Source organism: Rhinoraja longicauda, chromosome 14 (assembly GCF_053455715.1).
Source record: "Rhinoraja longicauda isolate Sanriku21f chromosome 14, sRhiLon1.1, whole genome shotgun sequence".
Classification (NCBI taxonomy): Eukaryota; Metazoa; Chordata; class Chondrichthyes; order Rajiformes; family Arhynchobatidae; genus Rhinoraja; species Rhinoraja longicauda.
In genome coordinates, this window is record NC_135966.1 from 25,305,846 (window position 1) to 25,329,105 (window position 23,260).

Genomic DNA, 23,260 nt, shown 5'->3' on the forward strand with positions numbered 1-23,260 from the left:
TTATTGCCGCATGTACCGAGGTAAAATGAAAAGTTTGGCCTTCTTCTCAAAGTGAGCATAAAAAGCATTAAGTTCGTCAGGTAGGGCCACACTATCACCAGCGATGCTGCCATATATCACTTTGCAGCCATTTTTAGTATTCCAAAAACTAGTTGTGGCAAGGAGGCATCAAGGATGCATGCAGTTGTATTCTGAGGTTGGGCTCGATACATCTCTGGCCACAAGTGCTCCAAATTAAGAAGCAACGTTCAGGATGGTATTGAAAATCCTGAGGCCATGTATTATGAGCAAAATGAATCCCTGGAGTGCATCATCTTCCACACTACCCCATCGGTCTGTGACTCATACACTAGCCTTTAGCCAGCTTAGATTCCATGAAGGCAGACAGGAAGCAAGTCAAGTTTAATGTGGAAGCAACTGAAATGCTAACATGCAGGAACTATGTATCCTTCCAAAACCCTCCAATCAAGTACAATCTCCTTCCCCCTGCTCAAAGGTCAGTTAACTCAGTGCAGATCAATAAATAGTCATTTTATGTTGATGTATGAAAGCAATTCACTGAATGAACTCATTAAAGTTTGTATGTTAGTTTCCACTTTTAAGAAACTCAGCAGTTTCGCTAGACAACTACGATATTGTTTTATTTAAATTTAGAGCCATTAATTCTCTTGTGTAATTACTATTCCCCATAAATTAAGCGCTCATCAAATTTCAACTGCGGCTGTGATCCATAGCACTTCTTGAGGAAAATAAATAAGCTTGCAACAAATGGTCTTATGCCAATTTTAACAAGTTTTAGCCATGAAAGGCATTCTGCTTTTGTAAGTTTATGACTAAAAATATAGTTGTTTCAAATGGCCTTTCAATGTCCAATTATTTGTCATTTATTCTCTGTAATGATCAACAAGAGACTGAATCATAAATGGATACTAATTCTTTCAACCTTTAACAGTTGACTAAAATGATGCATTCTCTTTTGGTTCTGGATTGATTGAATACAAATAGTTTGAAGAGGAAATTATATCAGAGACTGACACCCTAATCAAATAAGCACCAAAGGCCATCTATTTGTTATTTGAGTTTGTTGATAAGGTAATATTGCTAAATAAGTCAATAGTTTTATAATATTGTGTCACCTTCTTGTATTTTCCCAATGTATACAAAATGCACTTTCCTGAAAAATTGAGTTATGTTCAGTCCATGATTCAGTTTAAATGAAAAATAAAAGACAAGGGAGAAATGGAGAATTGGACTATGGTCACAGTGGAGGTCATTGACCGCTTGAGTCTGCTCAAACATTCCGTAAGATCGTGGCTGCTATGACTTCATTTTCAATTTCCTGCTCACAATCCCTTGACCTTGACTTCTCTATTGTCCAGCAATCTATCTATCTTGGCTACTGAATCAAGGACTGTGATCTGCGTTTTAGGATTTAGTCACAAGATCAGAACCTAAGGGTCAGGTGCTTGGATTCTTGGAATTTAGGGTCAGGAAATTGGTGAGGGGGAAGGTGCCAGGTAAGCCTTCCAGGTTAGGAAGGGTTGTGACAAAGACCATAGCAAATGATGGGAGAAGAGATAAAGACAAAATGAAAAGGAACCTACCTGGGTTGGGATTTGTTCATGGAGATTCTCCTTTAAATTATGTTGACACAAAACAACAAGCAGTATTAAAAGCTTGAGTACTTCTTTTGATTCATCTCAGGCCCTTGTCCAAAGATAGAACTTTACCACATTTTATTGCTGCTGCTTTTGAATTCTGCCTTGTGTATTGTAATTTTGTTCATTAGTAATTTTATCATTTCTGTTGCTATTAATATTACATTGGAGTCCAGTGGCTATTTCAATGTGTACAATTATTTATCAATTTCAACCATTTAAATACCATAACTGGCTATAATTGAAGAAGGGTCTCGACCCGAAAAGTCACCCATTCCTTCTCTCCAGAGATGCTGCCGGTCCCGCTGAGTTACTCCAGCTTTTCGTGTCTATCTATAATTAAACACTGCAGCATTTGCAAACCTGGCTATCCCTTTTGTGGAAGGCACACACCTTGGCATCTGAAAACAATAGTCACCAGCTGTGTGGCAAGAAACCACTAAGGTACATCATTTCCATTGTTTTGTTTTTGGCTGATTCTTTCTCAAGATCCATCCAAATTTGAATTCCAGTTCTGAGGTAACTGATGGGGCCAGTGGGGAAAATATACAGACTCTGCCACAAGGGTATGTGCTTTTTGGTATTAGTGAACAGGTGAGATTGTTGAGAGGTGCTGTACTCCTGCCATTTTTGCTTGGCCTTGTGTTCAGTGCCTATAGAAGGTTCTTCTTCTCTATCTTGACTAATTATGGCCCTGGGATTATCACAAGTTGATAAGAACATGAAAACCGTGAACATGTAATTGAAGCATTTTACTTCATCCCCTGCATGGGGTAGTTTGGAATAGTGAGTATGTTTAAGAGTCTGATGTCAGGCATACAGATAATGCAGTCCACCCAGAAGAGTTGGTTAAACATGATCAGATCATCAATGAGTTTGGAAGAACTATTATTCAAGAGCGATGATGTAAAGCACAAACAATTTCTTATCTATCCTCTGGATTAGCTCCACACCGTTATAGTAAAATGACGTGAAGTATTGCAACGAAGAAAATTGAAAAGAAAGTTAGAGAAATGATACTGCCCTGTTTGATTCCAGTCTGCATTGAGATTGGATATATGATGAACCCATCGATTGGAATTTCCTGTGGAAGGCCGATATACACGTAGATTGATTAAATTGATATATTAAACAGAAAGGGATAACATTTTTAATAGCCAAATTTGAAAAGAATTCTCTACAATTCCTCTCAGTTGAGAATCAAAGGCTTTTGTGGCATCTTAAAGGGCACATTTAGTGATAATGCTGATGACAACTTGTTGTTGTGTGCAGATCAGGTCCGTGTCTGTCCCGAATAATGGAATCCCGGGTGCCATGCAGGGGAGTTGCATTTCTGTCACTGGAGAGAAAGGTTTGCGGAGAACCCTCATGATGACAAAATCTTGCATGATGCAGACTTATGGAAATGTTGATTACTCAATAGCAAAATGTTAGCAAAGCTAATTTCCTTCTGTGTTGACGAGACAAGATGCGATATTAAAAATCTGCACACATATCTCGACTGTGACCCTTGTTGTTGAAGTGATGCAAAAGATACGCTTGCGATAAATATAGCTTACAGGTTACTTGTTGTTTTTAAAGATTACAGTTTGGATTTAAATGTTTATAACGCAGCTCCACAAAATGTACTTTTAGAGAATATGTGTGATACTGAGATCCCCATTGTCCATATCTACAAGGTTATTAGCTGTTGGTCTTAGGACCAATCCTTCCTGCAGAGCAAAACTGTGCAATGTGCACCAAATCACTTCAAAAGTATTGCAACTATTCTATATTTCCTGACAACAAAGAAAGCCATTCATTCCATCAAACCTATGCTGACTCACAAAAAAAGCATTACTGCACTAATTTTCCCAGTAACTTACTCTTCCCATATTTCCGTCATCTCTATCACGCACCTTCATGAGAGGCCATTTTATGCAGTGACATATTAACATACTCACCCACATGTCTTTGGGAGATGGGAGGAAACCCACCCGAGCACAGTGAGAATATGGAGCTCTGCAGAAGACAGCTTTGAACCCAAATGTTGTGCTATTAAGTTACCTCATTGTGTTGCAGAGCGCCAGAAGGGGATTAAAATAACTGTGTTTCATTACAGTCCAGATAACCAAACAGCTGTTAACATAAATGTTGAAAGGTTTTAAAAGTTCATTCTAAATGAAAAAGGCCACTGGGGAGGTTTTCGGATCACTTAATCAATAAAAAACAAATCCAGATAACTTAAACTTATTTTTAGATGAACAAGCTCCAGCGGACTTGTCTCTTGCAGCTGGCCTGTTGGTTATCCTTCAGAAATGTCTCCTTCCCAAAGAAAAAATTACAGAAGTGCCACTTACTTCCTGGCTAAGATTACAAGGACAGATTTAGTCTACCCTGGGCGACAGAGTGGCACAGTAGTGGAGTTGCTGCCTCACAGCGCCAGAGACCCAACTTGGATCCTGACTATGGGTGCTGTCTGTATGGAGTTAGTACATTCTCCCCGTGACCTAAACTGGAGCATTTTCTGGGTGCTCCAGTTTCCTCCCGTGCTCCAAAGATGTACAGGTTTGTAGGTTAATTGGCTTGGTAAAAATTATAAATTTTCCCGAGTGTGTGTAGGATAGTGTTAGTGTGCGGGGATCGCTGGTTGGCTTAGACTTGGTGGGCCGAAGGGCCTGTTTCCGTTCTGTATCTCTAAACTAAATAATCTCAGGTGACCAAATTAATGCTCAGCTGCTGCATGTCACAAACAGTACACCTGTATTATCCATTGTGAAATAATTCTGAGTAGATATCCGTCACCAAGAATATGACCTTGCAATCAATTCTAGCTTTGCTGCCACTCACAGGATAGAATAATGGCAGCTCCAATGCAACTGGTGCAATTTCCCTGCAAGTTCCAGCTCAAAGAAGTTGAGTAAAATGGCAATTGGCCTAGTAACTGGGTACTTCCTTGTTTTTTCCTGTGGAACAGCATCCAAAATTGATCAAGACAGGACAAAACGGCAGTCTTTATTGCGGTGTTAATGGTATGTTGGAAATTCATTGATACTCTGGTTATTTTTAACTCTTGCACCAATCTTTCGATTGTTTGGATGATATTACATCATGTACAGTATTCCTCTTAGAACATTATGCAGGAAATTCAAATAATTTGTTCCAAGAGTGACCATTAATCAACATTTGGTGCTGACACCAAAGCAACCATATTTTATTCACACTACTCTGAAAGGAGTCCCGTGTATGCTGAGTCCCTTAGTTTGAGTTTACTTTATTGTCACATGAACCAAAGTACAGTGAACAGTTTTTGTTGTGTGCTAACCAGTCATGGAAAGACAACGCACGATTACAATCGAGCCATCCACAGTGTACGGGTACATGATAAAGAGAATAATGTGAATAACATGTAATGCAAGATAAAGTCCAGTAAAGTCCGATCAACGATTATCCGAGGGTCTTCAATGATGTAGATAGTAGTTCAGGACAAGTGTAGTCTTGCATAAAAACAAACCCCTCCCATCCTCCAATATGTTGTTCCAGTTGCAGATCCTCATGACGCCTGTCACCCCTCTCCTGGTCACCGCCTTGAATTACAATCTTCATACCAAGCCTCCGCAACTCGTGATTTCAACCTCATTCTCCATCATATAATCACAAACCTGTAAACCCAAAGAAGAACACACAGCCCTTGCCCATGTAAAAGAATAAATTGAGATAATAAAAAGGGATAATGAGGTTCAAAGGTAACAGGACATCTGTTTAGCTGCCTTGGGGTTTGGTCTTGAAAGAAAACCCCGGGACCATGAATGTGTTTGTCGGAGGTGTATGATTGATAGCTGCTTTTAGAACATTCTGGGGAAGAGGAAGACTGGATTGCCTTTGTGAAATCTGGTAAGGTTAATAGTGTAAACAAACAACAAAGAGAAAAAACTGTATAAATGATCACATGAATCTTTGTTTGGTGAACAGTCTAGTTTGACTGTAACCCAACGGTCATTGTATTTTACGCTTTTAAATAAAGCCTTGATTGTCTTGCCCCCTCTTTGTGGAGTGTTTTCCCATTTTCCTTAACACCCAGAGACACATTATCAACCCTCTATCCATCATTTCTTCTTCCACACTCCCCCCTGCCTCTTTTACTCATGATTCCTGGTCCTCCATCACCTAATCACAGCCTGACCCTTTGTCCCACTCCCCCAACACACAATCACTACAAAACTACTGCCTCACCTTTAGAAACATAGAAACATAGAAAATAGGTGCAGGAGTAGGCCATTCGGCCCTTCATGGCTGATCATCCAAAATCAGTACCCTGTTCCTGCTTTCTACCCATACCCCTTGATTCCATTAGCCCTAAGAGCTATATCTAACTCTCTCTAACTTTCTCCATATTAAATTAATTGCTTACTCGGCCATTTCCATTAACCTTTTATGTCAATGCTCTTCTGCCTCAATTGGACCGCTGAGCATCAGTACTTTTCGACACTCTCAAGCAGCACATCTTCAACTCCAAAAATATACAACTCCTTTAAGGTCGTAATCAAGTTGCAACAACATTAGCACTAGGCAATATTACAACAAAGGTTCAAGTACTTCCAACGCACTTCCTCTGTGTGTAGACTATAATAATGGCTTTCTGATATAATGCGGTAGTCTGCAACAGAAATAGCACTGATAATTTACAGACATACTGTAACAATATGGTTCTGTCACTCTTTCTATTTGGGGATGTGCCAGATAGCCATTTGTTGTGAACACAAAAGCCATTAGCATCACCATAAATTATGACCTATAATTGGGAACAGATTTCGCCCAGTTTGCTTACTTCTTGATTTTATTTAAATTGCATTGTAATTAAAAATAACATCAGAAGAAATAACTTCCAAATATTTGCTGTGTAGATTTAATGTTATGAATATGCACACTATGACGATAGAAAAGGAACGGAAGCTAATGCTGCACTCTACTGTCAGCTAAATAAAATGCAGTTTAAGATTTAGTTCTTTAAATAAAATAATATTTGGAGTGATCATTTCAATTGTATGCCATTTTATTTGAGTATCCCTTCATTAAAACTGAGGCTTCATCTCCTATTTGGTTATTTAGATTTTCTCTTTTTCACTGTTCTCTTTGTTCCCTTTATTTTCCCCTTGGCTTGTTTTCTGTCTTTTAGTTTCTATCTCCCTTTACATATTTTTTCTCTGTACACAGACAGCTTGATTGAAAGAAATGTTTGGATTGGCTACGATGCAGGCTTAGAAACTTATTGTGCACTCAGGTAAGTTAGCAGAAAACACCAGGATCCATGAAATCAAGACTAATAAATGAAAGAACAGGTATAAAGGCATATATAGGCATTCAATGTTCTTTGGTAATTTCACTTCTAATCATTGTGTCTCTGGACATCCTTTGACCAAAGTCCAAAATTGATGTATGTATGTATGTCTGCAAATTACCTCAATGTACCTTCAAAGTCCCAGGCTTCGAACAATTTAACTGAATCTCATTGTTTCCAGATTTATGTTGCAAAGTACACTACAGGAATAATATGCATGTGTCAAAAGGAAAAAGTATGGAGTTGCATAGACACAACAATAGAATGCAAGTTAGCAGAAGTTACCATCAGATTTTGCAGACCACACCTTGAGTTCTGTGCCTTGAAATGGACTCACAAGGCAAATACTCAAATGTTGGAAGAGCTGCAGGAAATAGCACCAAGACTCATTTCCTGTCTTGATCTCTGAATTATAAGGAAGGATTGGAGTGACTTGGTTTTTGTCCTTGTAAGGAAACATAGGAGAGTTGATCCTGTGGAGATGCAGTATTAACTTTACACACTGTGTGCAAAAGGAAAATCTTGAAATATTTTACCTTGAATTGAAGTAGTGCAGCACTTAGCAGCATCAAATAAGTTTTTAAAAGTTAGAGCCGGATTTCAGAAAGTTCTTCTGCAGACAAAGAGCAACTTGTCTATGGATTGGGCCTCCAGATGAAATGGAGGTGAAAGCCTTGCAATCTTACAAGAATCATTTTATTACTGTAAAGAAAGTTGTTCAGGGTCATTATGGATGAATGATTAAGAGGGGTGAAATAATATTTATCATCTATAACTAGCTCGATCATCTCACTGTGAGATTCAGTATTGAGTAATGGCCCGGACATTCAATGAAATATGCATTCCTGGAACTAATTTTGCTTCTGGTACAAACAGAATCTTGTCATATTTCTGGGTATCAGAACCAGGTGTGATCAGAAAAATACTCGGCTGAAAGTTATCCTTGACAGTAATGCCATTTAGTGTCTGAATTATCAACGTATTATTTACTCACTATGTAATTACATGGAGCTTTGTGATTTTTTTTTCATTTCTCAAGTACCAAAAAAATATCTGTTGATGGATGGGCTCACTTTATAAATGACTCAAGCTGAACATCATGGCTTATTTACGTTATTCTTATGCATGTAGTCTGTTTAAGATACTGCCAGATACATTATGTGTATTTCATTAATGTAATTATTCTATATTAAAGGATGTGCCCACTCTATCCAACATGTTAACAAGTTGCAGATGTTAAAGGAGATGTGCGGAGCAAGTTTTTATTTTAAACAGAGGTTGGTTTGTGCATGGAACGTTCTGGCAAGTGTGGTGCTGCAGGCATATGGTGTTTAAAAAGCTTTTAAATAAGCACAAGGATATGCAGGGAATGATGGGGTAGGAATCACATGCAGGCAGATGAGATTAGTTTATCTTGGCATCATGTTCGGCACAGACATTATGGGTTGAAGAGTCTGTTCCTGTGCTGTACTTTTCTATGTTCTATAATCAATCGGCGTAACAGTAGAATTTGTTTGAAATCTATATTGAGCTATTTCTTCACCAGCCCAAAATGCTAGTCATAGAGTCATAGAGTGATACAGTGTGGAAACAGGCCCTTCGGCCCAACTCATCCACACTGGCCAACAATATCTCAACAATAGTCCCACTTGCCTGCGCTTGGTCCACTAGTCTCTGAATTTTCTAAAGTTGGTCCTCGAAAATACTTGCTAAACTGAGGCAAGCTATGATTACAAAAACAACTTTGTCTCACAGTAAGTGAGTAATAAAGTAAGGAAGTCACGATTCAGCTTTACAGGGCTTTGGTTATGCTGTAAATGGAGCATTACGTGCAGTTCTGGTCACCCTATTACAGGAAGGATGTGGAGGCTTTGGAAAGAGTGCAGAGGAGTTTTACCAGATGATGCTTAGATTAGAGGGTATTAGCTACAGGAAGAGAGATTGGACAGACTTGGGTTATTTTCTCTGAATTGCCAGAGGTTACGGGGAGAACTGATAGAAGTATATAAAATTATGAGAGTGTAGCGACCATAGAGAATGGTCCAGGTCGTCGAACCCTCGGATTGGCCAGCGAGGTCACATGTGAACGCGATCATGGGGATTGGTCCAGGGAGCGACATCGCTGATTGGCCAGCGATGTCATGTGCGCGTTTGGCGCCCGAAATAGCCAGTTCGGCGAAGTCTTCGAAGAAGACAGTAAGTTTTTGATGGTTGTCCTTTACCTTGTTGTTTAACTCTGTATTCGAACATTGCGGCTGCAATAAACTTCCTTTACAACCAACAAGTTTTCGGACTCGCCATATTGGTGACCCCGACGTGATCTGGACGATCACCGACTAAGCAGGAACCCGACGCCTCGTTGACGATGACCGCGCCGGGCACACCGGAGTTAAGCGCGGAAAGCGTTCACCTTCCGTTGTTTTGGACGCACGCACCGCAAGCTTGGTTTATCCACACCGAAGCTCAATTTCACATAAAGAAGATATCGGACGAATCCACGATGTACTACTACCTCGTCAGCGCTCTATCGCCGGACACGACCAAGCGCGTGATGCGGTTCATCGTGAATCCACCTGCGGAAAGCAAGTACGAGGCCATGAAGAAAGTATTACTGCGAATCTTCGGGTTTAATAAGCATGGTGGTGCGGCAAGACTTCTGCACCTACCGGATCTTGGAGACCAACTGCCTTCCGTCCTCATGTCCGAAATGATGATGCTAGCCGGTGAGCATACGGATTGCCCTATGTTCGAACAGGCATTCCGCGAGAGACTTCCTGAGGATGTCCGACTGCTGCTCACGGATTGTTCTTTTAAGGACCCCGAAGCATATGCAGCGAGAGCGGACGCGCTCATAGCGGCAAAAAACAAGGCAAGCGGTTCGATCAACAAGGTCTCGACATCAGTGACCACGCCACAGCGACGGCAAGATGGCGCCATGTCTCCCGCCAATTCTCCGAAATCCCGCCAAAAAGATCCGCACAAGCGCGGCTGGTGCTATTATCACCTACGATGGGGTAGCGAATCCCGCAACTGCTGTTTGCCTTGTACCTTCGCGGGAAATGCCTCGGCCGATCGTACATAGGGGCAGTTACGATTGGCCAGAACCGGCGCCTCTATGTCCATGATCGATTCACGGACACAGAATTTTTGGTGGACACGGGAGCCATCGTCAGCATAGTGCCGCCGACCGACCTCGAAACCAGATCGGGTAAGACAGGTCCCACCCTCATCGCGGTTAATGGCAGCCCAATTCGCACTTTCGGTATACGGAAGATGTCCCTTGTGTTAGGCCTCCGCACGTACGAATGGCCATTCATCATAGCCGACGTCAAACAAGCGATCCTGGGCGCAGATTTTCTCTGGGCTTTTTCACTGGTCCCTGATGTCCGCGGTAACGACCTCCGACCCTCCGCCGAAGATGAGCACGTCGCTCCGACAATCGCCTCCTCGCCCAGCCCTACTGTCCAGGCCGTCGTCGCGGCCCTCGACTCATACGCTGAGATTCTGGCAGAGTTTCCAGAGCTGCTCATTCAACGTTTTGACACGCCTTCGGCCAAGCACGGCGTGGTCCATCACATCTGCACCGAAGGCCCTCCCGTTTTCGCTCGGGCCAGGAGACTACCGCCAGACAAACTGGTGGTGGCACGGGCGGAGTTCAGGAAGATGGAGGAAATGGGAATTGTCCGTCAGTCTGACAGTCCGTGGGCCTCGCCGTTACATATGGTCTCCAAGGCATCTGGGGGGTGGAGACCATGTGGCGATTATCGGCGTCTCAATGCTGTCACCACGGCTGATCGCTACCCCATACCGCACCTACAGGACTTTTCATCTGGGCTGGAAGGAGCGGTGGTGTTTTCCAAAATCGATTTGGTGCGAGGATACCACCAGATCCCGGTGCGACCAGAGGACATACAGAAAACTGCAACGATTACTCCGTTCGGGTTGTTTGAATGGTTGCGTATGCCTTTCGGTTTAAAGAACGCGGCACAGGCTTTCCAACGACTGATGGACCGCGTGGGCCGGGGTTTACCCTTTTTGTTTATTTATTTAGACGACATCCTGGTTGCCAGCACCTCAGTGCAGGAACACCAGGCCCACTTGCGGACCGTTTTCCAGCGGCTCCAAGACCACGGGCTCATAATCCAACCCTCCAAATGTCAATTCGGCCTTCCTGCTCTTGATTTTCTAGGGCACAGAATTACCCCTGCCGGCGCCTCCCCTTTGCCCGAAAAGGTGGAGGCTATCCGGGCATTTCCTAGGCCCACCACAGTAAAAGGGCTACAGGAGTTCGTAGGCATGGTTAATTTCTACCATAGGTTCGTCCCGGCAGCTGCGCGAGTCATGCGCCCGCTCTTCCAGTGCCTTGCAGGGAACCCGGTAGAGTTGATATGGTCCCCGACCGCAGAGTCGGCTTTTACAGCAGCCAAGGCAGCTTTGGCAGACGCCACCATGTTGGTCCACCCGAGCCCCTCCGCCCCCACGGCCCTGACGGTTGACGCCTCTGACGTGGCGGTGGGCGGGGTTCTGGAGCAGCAGGTCGGTGGCCGTTGGCAGCCTTTGGCGTTTTTCAGCCGGCAACTAAATTCGGCTGAGCTGAAATATAGCGCATTTGACCGAGAGCTTTTGGCCCTCTATTTAGCTGTTCGTCATTTCAGGTACTTCCTTGAGGGCCGCCCATTTGTGGCCTTTACGGACCATAAACCATTAACATTTGCTTTTGTCAAATTGTCTGACCCATGGTCGGCCCGCCAGCAGCGGCACCTGACTGCTATCTCCGAATTCACCACCGATGTCCGTCATGTCGCGGGTAAGCTTAATGCCGTTGCTGACGCCCTGTCTAGACCTGCTTTTCCCCCTATTTCGGCGGTGGACTGCGAAGTGGATCCCCAAGAGCTTGCGGAGGCACAGCTTCTAGCGGATACCGCTTCGTCATACCAGTCCACCACTTCGGGATTGAAGTTGGCCCAGGTAGCTTGTGGGTCAGAAGGCACAAAAGTCTGGTGCGATGTTTCTCTTCCCCGTCCCAGGCCGGTAGTACCACCCTCCCTTCAGCGCCGGGTTTTCGATGCCATTCATGGGCTGGTGCACCCGTCCATCCGCTCCACCTCTGCTTTGGTAGCAGCTCGGTTTGTCTGGCATGGCCTACGGAAACAGGTAGCGGGTTGGGCGCGTGCCTGCGTTCCCTGTCAGACCGCTAAAGTCCAGCGCCATGTCCAGCCCCCCGTACAGGATTTCGAGGTCCCGGCTGTTCGTTTTTTCCACATCCACGTGGATTTGGTCGGTCCTTTGCCTTCCTCCCGGGGCTACACCCACCTCCTCACGGTGGTGGATCGGTTCACCCGGTGGCCAGAGGCTTTCCCATTGTCTGATATTTCGTCAGCGTCTTGTGCTAGGACTTTGGCCCTTCATTGGGTAGCTCGTTTCGGGGTCCCGGCAGTTATTACCACTGACAGAGGGCCACAGTTCACTTCGTCCCTCTGGGCCGCGCTCGCAGAACTGTACGGGTCCAAGTTGCAACCCACTACTGCATATCACCCCCAGGCAAATGGACTCGTAGAAAGGTTCCACCGCCAACTTAAGGCGTCCCTCAGTGCAAGGCTTGAAGGCCCGGACTGGGTAGACCAGCTCCCTTGGGTTCTTTTGGGCATCCGGACTGCTCCTAAGCTAGATCTCAGTGCGTCGTCCGCAGAGCTAGTTTATGGCTCGACACTTCGAGTACCCGGAGATTTGTTTCCGGACCCTTCAGACCAGCTGCCTACAGTCCCATCAGTGTTAGCATCTCTCCGGTAACGGGTGGGCTCCCTGGCCCCAGTTCCAACTTCACGTCATGGGTGTCCCATGGTACATGAACCGCCTTCCCTGAAGGACTGTGAGTTTGTTTTTCTGCGTAACGATGCCCATCGCGCCCCGTTGCAGAGGGTCTATCAAGGGCCGTTCCGGGTTTTGCGTAAGGGAACGGCTACCTTCACCTTAGACATGTGCGACAAGAGTGAGCTCGTCTCGGTGTCCCGGCTCAAACCTGCACATTTGGATCCGGATCAACCAGTCCTGGTCGGTCAAACCCCTAGGAGAGGCCGACCTCCGTTAGTTCCGCTCAGTCCAGGACCCCCCGTTCCGACAGTTCCTCCAGGACCTCCCGTTCCGACAGTTCCTCCAGGACCCCCCGTTCCGGTAGTTCCTCCAGGACCTCCCGTTCCGGCTGTTCCGCCAAGTCCGGAACCCCCGGCTCCTGTGGTTCAGGCTGTCCCTCTCCGTACTCGTTATGGTCGCGAAATCCGGCTCCCTGCTATGTTCCGCACCTCGGGTTCTGGGGGGGGTCATGTAGCGACCATAGAGAATGGTCCAGGTCGTCGAACCCTCGGATTGGCCAGCGAGGTCACGTGTGAACGCGATCATGGGGATTGGTCCAGGGAGCGACATCGCTGATTGGCCAGCGATGTCATGTGCGCGTTTGGCGCCCGAAATAGCCAGTTCGGCGAAGTCTTCGAAGAAGACAGTAAGTTTTTGATGGTTGTCCTTTACCTTGTTGTTTAACTCTGTATTCGAATATTGCGGCTGCAATAAACTTCCTTTACAACCAACAAGTTTTCGGACTCGCCATAAGAGACACATATAGGCAAATACTGGTGGTTATAGCTTGAAGGTGAGAGGGATAATGTTTAAAGGAGTCGTGCGGGGCAAGTTTTTGGTACACAGAGGGTGGTGAGTGCCTGGAATGCACTGCTGGGGATAGTGGTGGAGGCAGATAGGATAGTGACATTTAAGAGACGTTTGGAGAAGCACGTGGTTAAGCACAGAATGGAGGGATATGGATTATGTGCAGGCAGATAAGGATTGATGTTGGCATCATGTTCGGGAGAGACATTTTAGGCCGAGGGGCCTGTCCCTTTGCTCTATATTCTATAAATGGTTAGATTCATTTATGCCAAGTATTTTTCTTCAGTTCATAATATATATATATTTTGTAAGCTAACCTTCCACAATTGGCAAACAGTAGGACACTTAAAAAAAAAAAATCTGTCTGAATTTTTCTGTCCCTGTGTATTTTTCTGTCGTCAGTCCAAAGAAGAGATTAGAGGGCCAATGCCCTGCACTGTGGAACCAGGACTTCCAATAATATGTGTGTGCAGTGTTTGTGCATTATGGGAGAGAGAGGCTAATGAAAAACATATTCGTTTTATTTTAAGGGAAGAAAATCTAACACTTTTTAGCATTTAACCACTTCCTAATCTAAGCGTGTTCTTATAAAAATGTGACTGCATTTTGTTAAAACCCAACACTTAAATGAAACTAGAGAAAGAAAAACCTGAAAATGCTTGCGTCTGCAAAATTAGAAAGATAAGATGTCAGCATTTCATGTTTAAGATGGTTATCTTTCTTCCCGAATTTCCTAAGGGAAACTAGTCTTTAAAAAAAAAACCTTTAGCATAATGATCGAGTCATAATAATAACTAATAGGGGAGCAGAGAGAAATATTACACATAGTAATCTAATTGAAGCTTTCAGCAATTGCTTTCGGCAATAGCAATAGCAATGGCACTTGCAGGTGTGTAACTTTCCATTGTATTATAAAGTTTGCCTCCCTGAAACCATACCATCTCCTTTTACCTAGTGTGCATTTAGTTATTTTATAGAGGTAGATTTGGACTCTGTTTTGTATTTGCACTGCAACTAGTGCAGCTGTTGACTGCCAGAACAGTCTGCGTTGACAAGTCAAGTCATTCACACCACAATATTAAACAAGTGCTAATGTCATTACTGCAGAGTAGTTCACTAAATCACTTGTAGTTGATTAGCTGTGTCCCGTGGCTAGTTTGTAACCTCGTGAGGTAAAACCTCACAACTGTTCATCATTGGTGCTGTTACAGAAAGGCACCTAATTTGTCACAATTAACACCAAGGTCGCAAAGTTCAAGGGGGCAATCTCACATCTGGGATAAAATTAACCAGTTTAATAGTTTCTGGAAATTATGATACATTATATCGCGGAAGGAATTCTGTTTGTTCCATAAAAAGTTGCATCCGTCAATGCTGCAGAGGATGCTTTAAAGCTCATATTCAACACAACCACTTTTGTCCAGCTATGTATTGGTTTCCAAATAGATCACCATAATTTTGACTTCTGCCCCTTTTTCCAAGTTCCGCTCCAACCTTGAGGAGAGAATCTTTTAAAACCTGGCACTGGATAAGCTACAGGACATACTCACTGCCACTGAAAACACTATCTATCCCCCTGACTATGTGCCAGCTAGAAACACTACATCCCTGATCAGTCTGGAGCTTGAATTGTCCTCTGTACCATAGTGCTGTGGTCAGACTCAATAAAACCTAGGAATTGTAGAATATGATTTGTGTGTCCAGTGTTATTACTGAAAAATCATTACTTCTGCCAGTTCCTCATATTGCACATTGGTATTCATCACATTAAATAAAACAAATGGGGTAAAAATGCTCCCTTATTCTGGTACTTCATCTGAAAAGTCTGCAGTTCAGCAAACAAGAACTTCAGGCCAGTGTTCCTGATTGAATCCTGGTCCACTTTAATTAATCAGTGTGCTAGGGCATTACAATTGCTTTTACTCCTCTAGAAACATAGAAAATAGGTGCAGGAAGAGGCCATTCGGCCCTTCGAGCCAGCACCGCCATTCATTGTGATCATGGCTGATCATCCACAATCAATAACTCTTCTCCCCATATCCCCATCTTCTCCCCATATCCCTTGATTCCACTAGCACCTAGAGCTCTATCTGACTCTCTTAAATCCATGCAGTGATTTGGCTTCCACTGCCCTCTGTGGCAGTGAATTCCACAAATTCACAACTCTCTGGGTGAAAAAGTTCCTTCTCACCTCAGTTTTAAATGGCCTCCCCTTTATTCTAAGACTGTGGCCCCTGGTTCTGGACTCGCCCAACATTGGGAACATTTTTCCTGCATCTAGCTTGTCCAGTCCTTTTATAATTTTATATGTTTCTATAAGATCCCCTCTCATCCTTCTAAACTCCAGTGAATACAAGCCTAGTCTTTTCAATCTTTCCTCATATGACAGTCCCGCCATCCCAGGGATCAATCTCGTGAACCTACGCTGCACTGCCTCAATTACAAGGATGTCCTTCCTCAAATTAGGAGACCAAAACTGTACACAATACTCCAGATGTGGTCTTACCAGGGCCCTATACAACTGCAGAAGAACCTCTTTACTCCTATACTGAAATCCTCTCGTTATGAAGGCCAACATGCTATTAGCTTTCTTCACTGCCCGCTGTGCCTGCACGCCAACTTTCAGTGACTGGTGTACAAGAGCAGATGTACTACAGAGCAGCAAAAATAAACCAGGACTCACAGTAAAAATTGGTACACAGATATTCCCTGCTGAAGCACAAATGTGGTAACTATCACATAATATAAGAACAATCTGCTTCACCATTTTGATCTCATCCCACGAAGACACAAAATCAAACTCGCTTTCCATTATAATTTCAACATTCACTTGAATAGTCGGGCAATGTGCAATAAGGATATCTCGAGCTGAGAAACAAGTGCAGCACTGAAGAGGTGCTACACAGTTGATGTCATTTCCTGGATGAGATGAACATTGATTCCTCATTGACATCTAGATGAGCAGACTGACATTCAATTAATGAAGGCTGATTGATGGATCTTAACTTGGCTCATTAATAAATACATTGAGATCAATTACTGACTGGGGTCAAAATTTAAAACGTGATAATTTAACTAAAGCAAAAAGACTTCTATGGCAAAGTGTTGCACTTCAAACAAACAGAGCTTGAAAAAAAGAAATAAAACAAAAGTCATTCCCCATATGCACTTAAACACAATAAAAGTATTTTTCACCACCTCAATGGTTTCCGAGTAATTGAAAAAACATATGAGTATGAGACATTTCTGCCAGGACTATAAACCTCTCAGTCCTGGTTTTAATGAAGAAAGAGATGGTGGGCAAATGATCAACACACGAACAGGAAATGGGTCAATTGGTAAAAGCTCTCAATAGGCAATGTTCCTTCACTTATTCAGATTTCTATATTTAATTCCAAATTCTGCAAGTAAGACGAGAGCAAGATTCAATAGTTAAGTGAATTTACAGCACTGCCTTTGGAGCAGAATGAGTAAGACCAGTTCAGCAAGACTTGGCACTTTCCCTGATTCCTGATTTTCTTTTAATTATTTTTATTTGTTCATATGATGGGAACGTCTGCAAGCAAGCCCACATTTATTGTCCATTCCCAATTGCCCTTAAAATGAATTAATTGACTGGCTACAATCTTCAAACAGCAACTTAAGCGTCAAATAGGTTGGAAATAATAACCAGACAAGATAAGAATGGCTTAGACTCTCTGAAGGACTTAAGTGAATCAGGAGAATTTTTACATTCATTAGTAATTTGACAGTCATTAATATTTGAATTAGCCTTTTAATTAAAATTTAACTTAATTGCTTTAATTGAAAATTCTCATAGTGGTATATAAACTATGTTTCTGGAAACCAGTTTGGTAACTGAATCATTGGGTTTTGTTAGATCCCTATTCACAGTTAATAACTTCCTCCATCACCAAACATCACACATCACACATGCATGACTATGCATCCATCTATGCATCTCCTTCCCGAGCTGCTCTCTGATTCCGAGCAGCAGCCTCAGAGCTCAGCTTTTCTACTACACCCTTTCCCAACTCACCCCACTTCCAATGAGCTGATGCCTTCAAATAGGAAATGGGAGGGAAAAGTTCGAAATATACCCTGCAATTAATTCCTGCAGCGCATCCAGGAATAGTGTTATTCTGGAGTTCACACCTAGGGCTACGCCAACAGCTTAACTCCCAATTACCTCTCTATAAACACTACGGGCAGTTTAGTTTAGAAATACAGCGCGGAAACAGGTCCTTCGGCCCATCGAGTCTGCAACGATAAGGGGAAGGATGTACAAACTCCATACAGACAGCACCCGAAGTCAGGATTAAACCCGTGTCTCTGGCGCTCTAAGACAGCGTCTCTACCACTGCACCACTGTGCCAGCACTATATCCACATAAAACACCAGGGGCTCTACATAAAGACAGAATAGGAGTGAAGGTTTTCCTTGCATTGGAGGATAAGATACATTTTCAAAAGCAGTAATATTAACATAATTGAAAGGTGGTTTGTACTTTTTTCTAAGCAAAACCTTTCTCCTAAGTCCTAATCATAATGCTAATTTTATTTTGCTGGATAATTTATGATTAAACACTTCTTTAAAGAGGCATGCCACTCTTGAAATACATTTGTATCTATTATCCTGCTCCAGTGTTTACAGAAGATATAAAAGCTGGTGAGTTTTAATGTAATACTGCTTCATTTCAGACAATGAGTGATTAGTGATCATTTGTTATCTTCCCAAGCTTGAATTGCTACAACCTGCTTTCTGCTGCTATCAGCTGAAACGCAACTCATTTAGTGGGCAGTGTTAGCGTTACGATATGAAGACACAGATTTACCCTAACTTCAGACATTTCCCCCTCTTTTCTAACGCTTTGTTGTGATAAACCGTTTTAACTTTTGTTACTGGTTTTAGCTGCCTAATTGGTGTATCTGAAATATGATAGTTTCAACAAACTATGGGGAAATGTAAAAATAAAATGAGAAAAGAGGAATGCAAAGGAATGTAAATATTAGTTTATTTTGTGGAGAACAGTTCTGATGAAGAAAAACACGGTCCAACACTTATAAATATTGCATTTGGATTCACATCCATATCACTGACATGTATCATGAATAGCTGGGTCCTAAGTAATTGTCCTTGTGGTAGCCCATTAGTTATCATCTATCACCTCGAAAATATCTATTTATTCTCACTCTGTTTCCTGTTTTCCAATCAATTTTCAATTCATGCCACAATATTTTGCCCAATCTCAAGTGGGACTTCATCAAAGGTCTTCTGACCATCCAAATGTATCACATCCACTGGTTCTCTCATTTCTATTTGATCAGTTGCATCCTCTAAAGAAAACTCTGCTGCGTTTGTCATTCTTGAATTCTCTGTTATAAATCCTTGTGAAGTTCATCTAATCCTTTTGATATTTTCTTACTATCCTGTTATCATATTCTTCAAGGTTTCAAAGTTTCAAGGTTTCAAGGTCAGTTTATTGTCACGTGTACCAATTAAGGTACAGTGAAACTTGAATTACCATACAGCCATACTAAGTGAAAAGCAACAAGACACACAACCACATAAAAGTTAACATAAACATCCATCACAGTGGATTCCACATTCCTCACTGTGATGGTAGACAATAAAGTTCAATCTTCTTCCTCTTGTTCTCCCACGGTCGGGGCAGTCAACCCATCCACAGATCATAGCCCCCGCAGTTGACAATCGAAGCCCCTGCGTTGGTGTGATTGAAACTCCCGCGTCGGGGCAGTTGCAACTCTCTCCGCGGCATGGAGCACCCGAGTCGGCTTCTTCCTACGAGAGACCACGGGCTTCACGATGTTAAAGTCCACAGGCCCCGCGGTTGCAGCTTTGATCCCCGGCAAAGTGATCGCAAGCTCCGCGATGTTAAAGTCCTGCAGACTCCCGCGGCTTGGAGCGCCGGGTCGGTCCCCAGGAAAGGCCGCCAACTCCACGATGTTAGGCTGCAGTAGGGACAGAGATACAATATGGAAAATAATCACATCTCCGTTGAGGTAAGAGATTGAAAAAAAGTTTTCCCCAACAACCCCCACCCCCCCCCCCCCCCCCCCCCCCCGCCACATAAAACAAACCAAGGATCACTGAAACATACTTTTTAACACATACTAAAAATAACAAAAAGAAGAAAGGACAGACAAACTGTTCTTGAGGCAGCTACTGCTGGTTTACTCTTTATAACAAACTCCAGCATTTTCCCTGTCACTGATAATAGGCTGGTGTTCCATGTTTTCTCTCTCCTTTTATGAAATGATCATGTTACATTTGCCATCCTCCAATCCACAGGAACTAATCTGAAATCTGTAGAAGATGACAACCTATATATCCACCACTACCATGAGAATATCTATAGTTTACTAGGATGCAGATAATCAGTCCCAGAGGATTTATGTGCTTTCAGTTTGATAATTTCACCATGACTATTACTTCTAATAATACTAATACTAATAATTTATTCCTTTTCGTTACACTCATGGTTCCCTAACATTTTTCTGCATTTTTTGTGTATTTTTCTGATTTTGTGTATTTGTTTAATTTTGTGTATTTTGTGTATTTGTTTAATTGTTCTGTCATTTTGTTCCCCGTTATAAATTCTTATAAATTCTTCTGGTTCAGACGTGTACCTTTTGCCCAAAACTTTGAAACTGTGTTAATCAACTTGTTAAATTTTAATTGTTACTAGACAAATCTCTCCTGCATTGGTGCAGCACCCTCCCCTCCCCCCCTCCCCTCTCTCTTCAATCCCCCCTCCCCTCTCCCTTCTCCCCCACTCCCTCCTTCCCCCCACCCTCCTCCCCTCCCCCTCCCCTCCTTTTAAACTTTTAAATGTGAATAACTAAAAATATAACACCGATTTCAATAAAACTACCCCGCATTATTACTAAAGTGACAATGGTGAGTAAGGTGCGCCTAAAATTGTCAAGCTATCGTGCACCGTTTTGGCTGAGGTTCAGTCACACACAAGATAACAAACGAGAGCTTTAGTATATAGATTATTTTCTATTCATTTGGTTCAAGATTGCATTATTACAATTTACTTCACAATGTTATAAAATTATGCATGCTATCAAGATGCGTGGCATCTGTTTCCTAGTGATTTTGTACAAGTTGATAATGAAAGATCTTCTCAGTGAAGTGCGAAGATGGAAGCCAGATTTTCAGATTTTCATCCAGGTGATCAAATTATGAAAGTACCCTTCGGTGGCCTTTGCCCCTTGCATCTTTAGGAGAAAAATAAAAGTATTTTGTCTGGGACCTGGTGTCGTTTTATGGGGCAGGCAGGGAATAAGCAAGCTGCAGTGCCCTAATAACAGTTCCCAACCTTGGAGTTGTAACCCAACTTGGGGGTCACAAGAACAAAATTGGGTTTGAAACTATGCTTGCCCCATTGAAATATTCGTTGGATTTTTTTCTCCCTTGGCAATGTGGCGTATTTACTAGTAGCATAACAGCATATGTCTATTCAATATGTTTTAAATTGATCAATTTAGTTAAGGTAGAAGGATCAAAAACATACATTATAACAAATATTGATGGCATCTTGCCTTCATCATATTAAGGTAACAAATATATTTCTAGTTTGGATAGGGTCATTCTAAGGGAAAGGGTGAGAAGAACAATCATTAAAGTTGGAGGAAAGATGTCGAATCTCATCTACCGTGGTCTTAAGAAAAGTGATTGAGTAAACCTTGAGTTTCCTTGAGCTTTCTTCATCTTTTAATAAAATTGGGACTGATCCACCATCTCATCCTCATTGTTCCGTTGCCATTTTGTTTTGTTCTGTTGCTGGTACATGTGACAATTAAATACTCTTGAGCCTTGACTCTCTCCTGACATCCCTCTGTTTCCTTTGTGTCCAAAAATCTAATGGTCCCAGTAAATCCTGCACAGTCCTCCTCACAAACATCTGGGAACTGGTATTTACATTGGGAAACATGTAGGAAGGAGCTGCAGGTGCTGATTTAAACCAAAAATAGACACAAAGAGCTGGAGTAACTCAGCAGGACAGGGAGCATCTCTGGAGAGAAGGAATGGTTGATGTTTTGGGTCAAGAACCTTCTTCATTGAAATTGGGAAAGGTGTCCCACAGACTAATCAAGCAACAGAGAACACAGAACACAGAACACCTTACCCGCAATGTGCCAGACTCCTCCATTGCAAACCCTCAGTATTTCTTATTCCTCAAAGGTAATGATACAGTAATATACAGGCAGGATGGAGTAACCATGGGAATCTTGACTATTGAGTCCCTGAGCCCCTGCAAACCCATGGCTACAGGTCAAATGTGAGCTAGGAAATGTCCCTGTTGTTAAACCATATCATACTCCCTCAGCTAATGAATCAAGGAAAATAGTTAGAAATCAATCATCCGAGTCCCAGCAAAAGTTCCTCAAAGTGGTATCCGACAGCAAACCATCTCTTAACCATCTCTTAACCATCTCCAGCTGCTCCATCGTTAGTTCAAAGGTCATAATATTCACCAATTAACTTCAGTTCTACTTATTGCACCTCGGCAATTGAAGCACCTCATGCCAACATGCAGCAAATTCTAGACAACATTGATAAGTGGCAAGTAATATTTTCATGTTAGGAGTACCAAGCAATGGCCATCACTAACAAGAGAGGATTTATTGACCATTCCTTGATAAACAGTAGCATTACTATCATTGTCGTCCAACATCAATGGTGGCCAATAATCCCTAAACACTCAACCAGAACAACCACAAGAACAGGTCAGAAACTGGGTATCCTGTGCACCTCATCTTCTCACTCTACCAAAGTTGTCCACTATCTGTCGGAGCTTGGTGGAATACTCTCCACTTGCCTGGAGAAGTAAAGTACTGGCAGCCCTCGAGATGCCTGACAACATCCAAGACAAAACAACCACTTGATTGGGACATCATCAATCACTCTAAATACTCCGTCCATCCACAACTAGTACACAGTGGCTGCTGTGTGTACAATCGACACAGCCCAGCACTCTGGTAGTATTTTCCAAACTCATAAACGCTCCTACTAAGAAGTACAAGGGTAGTATGTTTGTGTGAACGCTACCACACCCCATCCTGATTTGGAAATATGTAAGCAGTCTTTATCATTACAAGTTTGAAATCTCAGAATTCCAGAAGGACTGAATCAATTCAAGAAGGCAGCTCACCACCATTTTCTCAAGATCATTTAAGATGTGCAATAAATGCCACAATTGAATGGAAACAAAGAATGCAACAGAATGCCACAGATTTCTAGGAACAAAAGTTCTTCTCTGACTTGTTTTGCTGATCCATTTTGCTGATAGTATCCCTGGTCCAATTTCAATTGGCTTCATGGCAAAAAATACCTCCAGGAATTCCCTGATTTATGCAGTTTGACAAAATATGACACCATATCATTTGTTTAACGTTGCATTTTCTGTAACTGTGCCAGCGTTGTCACCTTGATTCCTTCTTTCAACCAGACCTCTATTACTGCACAACGAATTGTCCAAAGTTTGCGTAAGGTCACATGTTGCATTTAATACTCCGTGGTCCTTCTAACCCATGTGATGAGCTATGTCGAGTTAGAATGTAATTACCCAGAAATAATAATGGCTTCTAAATTAGAT